The following is an 8,701-nucleotide window of genomic DNA, read 5'->3' as shown; positions in this document are numbered from 1 at the left end:
ATATTATTTCAGGATACAAACAGGGCGCAAAAACTTTCCCAAGGACTTGCTTCATCTCTGATGCCACCGTCTTGAGTGGGTGGCAGCAAGATTCAAGAACAGAGAGTTCTGTAGCAGCAGCTGCTGTAGTTACTGAATTCCCCAACAACTTCAACCAGTGTATATCTCAAAACGGAGCTACTATAGGGCAATTTCAAGGCTTTGAACTAATCCTGGGGAAAGTGGGGTCTGGGCTAATATGAGCTTGCATGTTCCATTTTTATCGCCATCTAAAAACCCTCGATTATGAAACTGTTTTGCAAGCCATAACAATGTCACCACTTTCTATTCAGTGGTTTTCATCATTCACATTAACAACTTCAACAAGGAATGTGTCTATTTTCTACATGCCGAGGAGATGACAAAAGTATGTCCATTGTTTCGAACATTATTGTTAAAGTGCAAAGGACTGTGTGAACCTAACTATTTGATACATCCCACACCATCTGCAGTTATAACTAACAGTAGTTCAAAGTCTTTTAAAACTAGATTAAAAGGAACTTGCAAAATACACATGTTCCCCTCATTCTCTCACCAATCAGTGATCAATATAATTAAGATAAGTTCAGATGAACGTTGAAAGAATTTGCCAGGTCACAAGTTCTTAAACACATCATCCAGGCTCCAAGGATATAAAGAACATACTCTCAATCCTCCAAGGCCTGACCATCTAGGAGACAATGTTCAATCATTTGGCTACGGACTTCATAATTCAAATTTAGACAATTTGCCTAACTTAAGGTAAACTAATTCCCTTACCTAGCTTTCCCTGAAAAAGAATCAAACAGTCTAGTTACATATTTTGGCAATCCTGCGCCTGTTGGCTTCCAAATTTCTTTGGTCCTTAATGGATGTTTGAACATTAGACATGATTTTCAAAACACAAACCTTGATCAGCCTTGGTTGGCTAAGTGGTAGCAATTTTGCTGCAGGATGAGAGGGTCATGGATTCAAATCTTCCTCCAAAACTTGACCACCTAAGCTAAGTTAACATTGGAATGATGTACTGAGGTCCTGACCCAAAACGTCAACTTTCCTGCTCCTCTGATGCTGCAATCCTCCAGTTCCAAACTGTGTTATCTCTGACTCCAGTATCGGCAGTTCTTACTATCTCTCTCATGGCCAGAGTATTGCTGTTCAGACAATAGGATGAACTGACATATCGTTTGCTGCTTCCAATGCTATATTTTGGAAGATCAAATGTTAAGGAAAAGTATACGGTTAATGGCAGGACCTTAAACTGGACTGATGTATGGAGGCATCTTGGGATTCAAGTCCATAGCTCCCTGAAAGTGGCCACATAGTAGGTAGGACGGTAAAGAAGGCGTTTAGTTATAAAGCGGAGGTTAATCCCCCCTCTGAGAACCAAAACTGAAATACCCAAAGAGGAGCACCTTTCCCTATAATCTGTTAAAAGATACATGAAAAGGGGTGTAACCTGTCTTTCAGCAACTTCTAGTGGTTAAATCAAATAAATCCCTGATACTCACTTTACAATCAACAAGTAACAATTTATTTATCTAACTCCAATAGTGAACAAATTAACTAAACTATCAACAAACTGAACAAATCTCTTTTAACTACTAACTATTCCCAAATAACACGAGATTCTAGTGGTATCCTGTACCAATAAATACAAGTCCCATTTATATAACGAAAACAATAGATAATAGATGGTGCTTTCTCGAAGAACTGAGACCTGTTATCTCTACCAGATGGCAGTTAGCTCTGCCAATTTTCCAACTGCCCCCTTCCTTTATACCCCGATGATATAGCAATTTCTTACAATTGGATTGGTCCTAGGTTGTCAAAACCATCAGATTCAAATTTGATAGGCTTCTGGTATCTAAGTGCCTGGTTCAAATTGATTGGCCAAATTCAAAACCCTGTTGTCTTGGTAAAAATGCTGCTTGGCCTGTTAATGGTACGGCCTTTCCATATAAATGTTTCAATTTGGGTGCTCTCAGTACTTGCAAACTTTCAAGCTGCTCACAGACATCTCCAAGCATAGAAAAAACACATTCTTTTAAAAGGGACCACGTAATGCTTTCCTCCCTCGCATTTTACAAACACCAATATTTTGCAAACACCAAATTCAAATGACCTGCCTCCCAATCCACAAATACTTTATCCAACTTTGCAACAGTATGGCATGCTTGCTTTTATTGGTTGGGGCATTGAGTACAAGAGTCAGTATGTCATGTTGCAGCTTTATAAGACTTTGATTAGGCTGCACGTAGAGTATTGCGTTCAATTCTGGTCGCCACATTACAGGAAGGATGTGGAGGCTTTGGAGAGGGTGCAGAAGAGGTTTACCAGTGTGCTGTCTGGATTAGAGGTTCTGAGCTATAAGGACAGGCTAGAAAAACTCGGGATGTTTTCTCTAGAACGGCAGAGGCTGAGGGGAGACTTGATAGAAGTCTATAAAATTATGAGATGCACAGATATGGTTGACAGTCAGAATCTTTTTCCCAGAGTTGAAATGTCTAATACTAAGGGGAATGGATTTAAGGTGAGAGGGGTAAAGTTCAAAGGAGATGTCAGGGGCAGGTTTTTCTTATATAGAGTGGTAGGTTTATCTTACATAGAGTGGTAGGAGTCTGGAACGTGCTGCCAGGGATAGTGGTAGAGGCGGAGTGAACACAAACTGCACCCACTCACTTTCAAAAAATGGGACACCACCTATGGTGGGAAGTGTTTCTAATGGAGTCACAACACAACCAGCATCCTGCCCTTCGATGTGCCATTCTCTGAACTCTGCCTCTATCGCATCTGGGACAGTTCCCCCAGTAGGAAACATCCTTCAAAGGCACGCAACCAGCATGCTGCTCCCTTCCAAAAGTGAGCCACTTTTTCGATAAGCACATGAATATGCAAGGAATGGAGGATATGGACTAAGGGCAGGCAAAAGGGATCAGTTTAATTTAGCGTCAAGTTTAGCACAACATAATCGGCTGAAGGGTCCATTTCTGCACTGCACTGTTTTATATTCTAAAAAGCCACATAGCACTGTTAGAATAGATGCCACGTATCTTGGCCAAAGATTACCATGCCACAAAAATCATCAAAAGCAAATTATCTGGTAATTTGTCTGCTGCACAATCATATTAATCTACAAGATAGTGATCATAATTCAAAAGTAGTGCATGAGCCATAAAGTATTTTGGAGCATCTTAAAGGCATGAAACGCACTGTGTAAATACAATTCCTTTCTGTTCTGTTGAAACCAAAACAGAGTTAAACAGCCCCTGATGAGGCACTGTAACAAAAATACAAACTAACGATTAACCGAAACTCATGAAAAAGGTGAACAAAAACGTACTAAGTATGAAAGAGGGGTAGACAGTCAGATACAATGACCCTTTCTGAGGGTCACTGCCTGCGTCTGTTAATGGCCCCTATGACCAAACCTATAGATCCACAAGAAGGCCCTCTGATTGTTTGCCCATCCCTGCACAGGATGACCATAGATCAAAACTGTAAGCCAAAACTGTAAAAAAAACTAAAGAGAGACTGCAAACGAAAACAATCAACATTAATGTCAAATACCACCTCCTGCAGGTTACAGCAGCTACATGTGACCTGTTGCATGGGACTGCTGCATACTGCACTCTCCACCCCAGATCCCCAGTGGAAAAAGCAAGGATCCCCTTATAAAAAGGTCCTCCACTGGGGTTCTATGCCGCTGGAGGACAAAACGTTACACCAAAGCATATTCAAGTGGCAGACAAAGTGGAGGAAGTGGAGAGTGTGCAGCAGCACCTCCGTACCATTTGCAAGGGCACAGAGGGAATCTCCCTGAAACAGCTCAGACTGTGGGGCACCACATCACAGGGTGCATGGAGACAATGTCGAGGTCTGGACAGGCAGAGGTCAGGTCGCCTGAGGGCCCACCGCACATCTGAGCTGCCTTAACTTTTCGTGTTTACTCATCCTCCTGCAAGGGTAACATTTCACCGGCATCTACTAGTCTCAAATATTTGACCTGATTAGACATTCAGCACCCTCAATGTGCCACTTATTAGCATAGTTATTGGTGCAAGACCTGCCACATCCTGTTCTCAAAATTGATCCAAAGGAGACGTTGAAGATAGCAAACTAAAGCAGGAAAGCCTGACAGATTTTCTGCGACCTAACAGGTGAAATTACCTTGATGCAGATGTGCGATTGAGCCATGGTCACATCCACTCTGTTCTGTGCCATTATCTACACTATCGTTTGGGGAAGGCCAATAAAACATACTTAACACTGCACAGACAATTATTCTCATTCTTCTTTGGGGAGTGAAGAGGGAAGGGGGAAGAAATACAATATTGCAGGCATTAAAAATCAAACGGTTGTTTGATCTACCTCTGAATCGCCTCAATTTCTTGAATAATCTTCGACGAGATGAATCCAAAAATTACTTGCATCTGACTTACTTCACCCAACTCATGAGTTGAATCTGATGACACTGACCTACTTGGGCCTTATGGCATGGTTTATTTCTATCAACACAAAAACAGTAAATGGCATTAGGTGGCCATATTGTTGAGCCAGGCAGATTGGTGATCTTGGTTGCTACTGGCTGCAGTTCTGTACTTTCCAAGACTGAGAGGGGGCATTGTAAACTGCAGCTCCCTGCTGTAAAATCTACATTGATGAGCAAAAGAACAAGGGAAGATGACTGTCAGCCACGGACTAGCACTCAGATAACAGCAACTTAATTGAGAAAGCACAAATGAGTGCCGACAGTAAGAGAACAAAATACTGTATCAGCAAATTCACCCTCTGCCATACAGAATGGGACTAGCAGGGATGGGGTGACGCCACAGGCGTGGAAAGGCACCATAAAAATTTGCAGTCAGATAGAAACAGCAGGCTTTTCTAAAGGCTGCATTTCCTTTTTAAGAAGCTCAGGCGCTTCGCTCTGGTTCACGTGACAGCAGGAATCCCTTGTACTTTCAGTTTGACAAATGCAGTAACCATTGGAGTCTGTTCCCTCCTTCCCTTAGCCTGCTATAGTACACAACAGACGTGTCAGCAGTTCAACCTCCCTTTCCAGGAAGCCACTTGGTCCACTGCCAACACACGATGACTCTACACTCTTGCAACCACTACGAGCACATTATTTAAACATCTTCCATTACTCCGGCACATACTTAAAAGCAGAAAAGGAAAAACATACGCAGAATCTGCAAGTTGTATGGGCTTGCCAACTGTAATTTCTTTTTAAAAAGTGCCACCATTGTCTTCCCTTTTAGTATGTTGATTATTTGTCAATCTCTTTTGAGGGAAAATTTTGCCTTTTGGCTACCCTGAAGCCATGGAGTTTATGATCGCATTGATGCTTGTTGCCTTGGATTGCCTTCAGGATTGTTCCTGGAGTCTCAAAGAAATGACAGAATTTCTTAAAGATTCTCCAGGACACCTCAGTGAGAAGCTTAGCACAAAAGTCATGCGGCTTTGGTGAAATGGTGCTCCCATTTCTCCCCCAGTTTTGTTTTGACACTTTACTGCAAAGATTCCCAAACTGAGAGACCCCAGCCAAAATTCTGGATTTGCAAACTCCGGAACAGCAATGATCCTTCTAGAGATCTGACCAATTACTAAAAGCTGAAAGGCCCTTTATAGGAACCTTTGATTCTGTTGCATAAGAAAAATCTGTTTAACTCTGCTTTAAACCAATTCAGTGACTCTACTTTGCCCTCTGAGGCAGAGTGCTCCAAAGTTGCTCAACCCTCAAAAGAATTTCTTCTCATCTCTGTCCCAATTAGGGTTAACCCTAATCTTAAAATAGTGACACCTTGTTCTGGGCTCATAGACAAGAAGAAACATCACTTCCCCAGTCACCTTGTCAATTTGGCCCAGTGACAGTGAGTGAACAGCAATATAATTCCAAGTCAGGATGATGTGCAGCTTGGAGGGGCAGTTGCAAGTGGTGGAATCCCCATTTGTTTCCTGTCCTTGAGCTCCTAGGTAATGTAATAGTGAAATTAGTGGTTTGGGAAGTGCTGTTGAAGAATCTTGGGTGAGTTATGGAGTGCATCTTGTACATGGTAGACACTGCTGAAACTGTGCGTCAGTGGTAAAGACAGTGAATGCTGAAATTGATGGAAAGGATGCCAAGTGGGCTGCTTTGTCCTGAATGATATTGAGCTTTTGGAGTGTTGCTGGAGCTGCATTTAACCAGGTTAAGATGCCATCACTCTCCTGACATGTGCCTTGTAGGTGGGAGACAGCATTCAGATAGTGAGTTACTAACCACAAAATTCCCAACTTTTCACTTGCTTTTATAAATATAGAGCTAATCCAGCTCAATTTCTGGTCAATGAAAGCTGCTTGGGTTCAAATCCCATTCCAGGGCTTGATGGTTGTGGAAAGTGAGTCCATAATGTAGCCAAACAGGTGAGATATCAACCTGCAAGTCTTTCCAACAATCTATGGTAGGTGGTCAGTCATGTTTGATTAGGGTAACACCCTTCAAGTCATATCCTCTGTCTTCACAATTATGTCTAATTCCTGGAAAAACAAACTACAAAAGCAGATGCAAGTGTGTTCTTTGATTGCCTTGCACATCTCCAGACATGGGAAACCTAATGCTAGGCTGGATTTTAACAACAATCCCAGAGCTTTCATTATAATTTTGATGCCAGCTCACAAGTTACCAGATTTATCGAAGCAGTTTGTACCAAAGAGATTTTAACTCTTGATCTTTGAGATCCCAGTCCAGCAATATAGCCACTAAGGTGCCTTATTCCAAGCCTTCGAATCATAAATAATTTGTGAACTGCTATGAAACTAAGTATTTTCTTGTCACATAACAGCTTGTTTTGCACCCAAAATATTTGGACTTCAGTGGCGCAATAATGACACGTTGCTTCAGGATAAAAGTTGATGTTCAGCAAAATGTTGTGGCAGATTCATGAAGACCATTAATTTGCTGTTGCTGAAATTTTTTGATTGCAATATAGAATTATGTTGTGTGAATACAACCAGGCAAGTCCCCCATAGTAACCATTCAGCTGATTTTAACTAATTTGAAGAAATCAACTCTGGGAAGACAAAGTAATAGCTCTAAACAGGCATCATAATTGGGCATTGTACTGGACATACAAATAAAAACTTTACTAATTTCCTGTATGCGTACAATTACCTATGTGCTGAGAAAGTGATCTCAGTTGTGCTGTTATCAGATGAAACCTAAGCTCCACTTGGTGCCATATCTTTTGCCCAGTCTGAGCTTGAGTACGCTACAAGTGTACTGTAGACAGATGACTTTTTGTACCATTCCTCACAACAAGCAAATATATACCGAAGTGCTTTATAACCAATTAAGTACTTTTTGAAGTTTAGTCACTGTGTAATGTAGGAATTGTGGCAGTTAATCTGTACACTGCAAACTCCCACAAACAGCAGTGAGAGAATAACTGGATAATCTGTTTTGATGATGTCGGGTGACAAGTGACATTGGTTGCTTTTCTTCAAAACAGTACCAATAAATCTTTTAGGTCCACCTGATAATGACAGGCAGGACTTCAGTTTAATTTCTCATGAAAAACACTGCACTTCTGATGGTCCAATACTCCCTTATCACTACAGTGGAGGCACTGAATTTAATGACTGTGGCAGAGGCCCCATCAGCAGTTCAGAGGCCAATCCTGCCACAGCTATTTCCAGGAGCCCAATGCAACCCTGTGCCAGCCAATTAACTGGGTCATATTGGTGCTTCTGTCTCTTTAAGGAGTGGGACCCCACTTCCAATAGATGTCAGTATATCGTAGGGCCATTGGATTTTCAGACCCTGTAGCGCCACCAGGAATGGTGGCCACTACTGACATTGCAACTGGCGTGGACCAGCAACAATGGAGGATCCTCTGGAAGAAACGCACATGTGCTGGGCTCACTGAGGCCAATGAGGGATTTTTGATGGGGCGGTCCTTGCATTAGGAGGCCTTCCTTGGATCACATAGTACCCAATCAGCAAGGCCCTCACCTGAGGCTGGAGGCAGGCCACTAGTTTTTTACTCAAGCCTCTCCATATGGTTGAAGGATCTCTCTCTCTCTCTCTCTCTCTGAGACCCCCCCTCACTTGTTTTCCTCCTTCACCTCCTCCTTCCAGCAAGAGGCCCTCACGCTGTCTGAATTCTCACCTGGGCAGAAAGGCTCATCTCCCAAAGTGAATTGAAGGAAGTTGCAAAGTGGAACAGACATTCATTTCACTCCCGTATTCCCTCTTATTCTACAGACCTTCCCCTCCCCTCAGCTTAGTTGCCAAGAAACAATCAAATTCCACTCAAGTTAGCAGCCTACATTTCTGTGATCAAGTCCCTGGAGTGGGACTTGAAATCACAACCTGCTAACTCAGAGGGAAGAAGGCTGCCCACTAAGCCATGACTCAGTGCAGTTTTGTATTTGCGGGCTCCAGCTTTTGTCCTGATACAAACATCAACACAACGAATTAAGTACTGCTTCTTTATAAAAGCTCATTTCTCCTATCCACCTTGTTAATTTGTTTCCAGGATCAAGAGCTAAGCTTGGAAAACAAAAAGGTTGCCAGGGTATTAATCAATAAACACTGAGCACTCTTTGGTTTCATAGCTTCCAGCAACACAATTTGGCCCATTTCCCTTCACTGTTACCGTATTCTCAATCAGAAATCCAGCATTCAATACTAAGTGCT

At 42.2% G+C, this 8,701-nt stretch overlaps 1 protein-coding gene across 1 annotated transcript in view; it reads right to left on the bottom strand.

The window, feature by feature from the left end:
* The window catches only part of LOC109922242 (max-binding protein MNT-like), a 20,776-nt gene extending 16,290 nt beyond the window's left edge, over window positions 1-4,486 (bottom strand). The window contains exon 1 of the mRNA XM_048612748.1: window positions 4,390-4,486. The gene's annotated coding sequence lies outside the window, so the exon portion shown is untranslated. The remainder of the gene's footprint in view (window positions 1-4,389) is intronic.
* Window positions 4,487-8,701: the final 4,215 nt, after the last annotated feature.

Source organism: Rhincodon typus, chromosome 26, assembly GCF_021869965.1.
Source record: "Rhincodon typus isolate 14 chromosome 26, sRhiTyp1.1, whole genome shotgun sequence".
Taxonomy (NCBI): domain Eukaryota; kingdom Metazoa; phylum Chordata; class Chondrichthyes; order Orectolobiformes; family Rhincodontidae; genus Rhincodon; species Rhincodon typus.
This window is presented reverse-complemented; position numbering and strand designations above follow the sequence as displayed.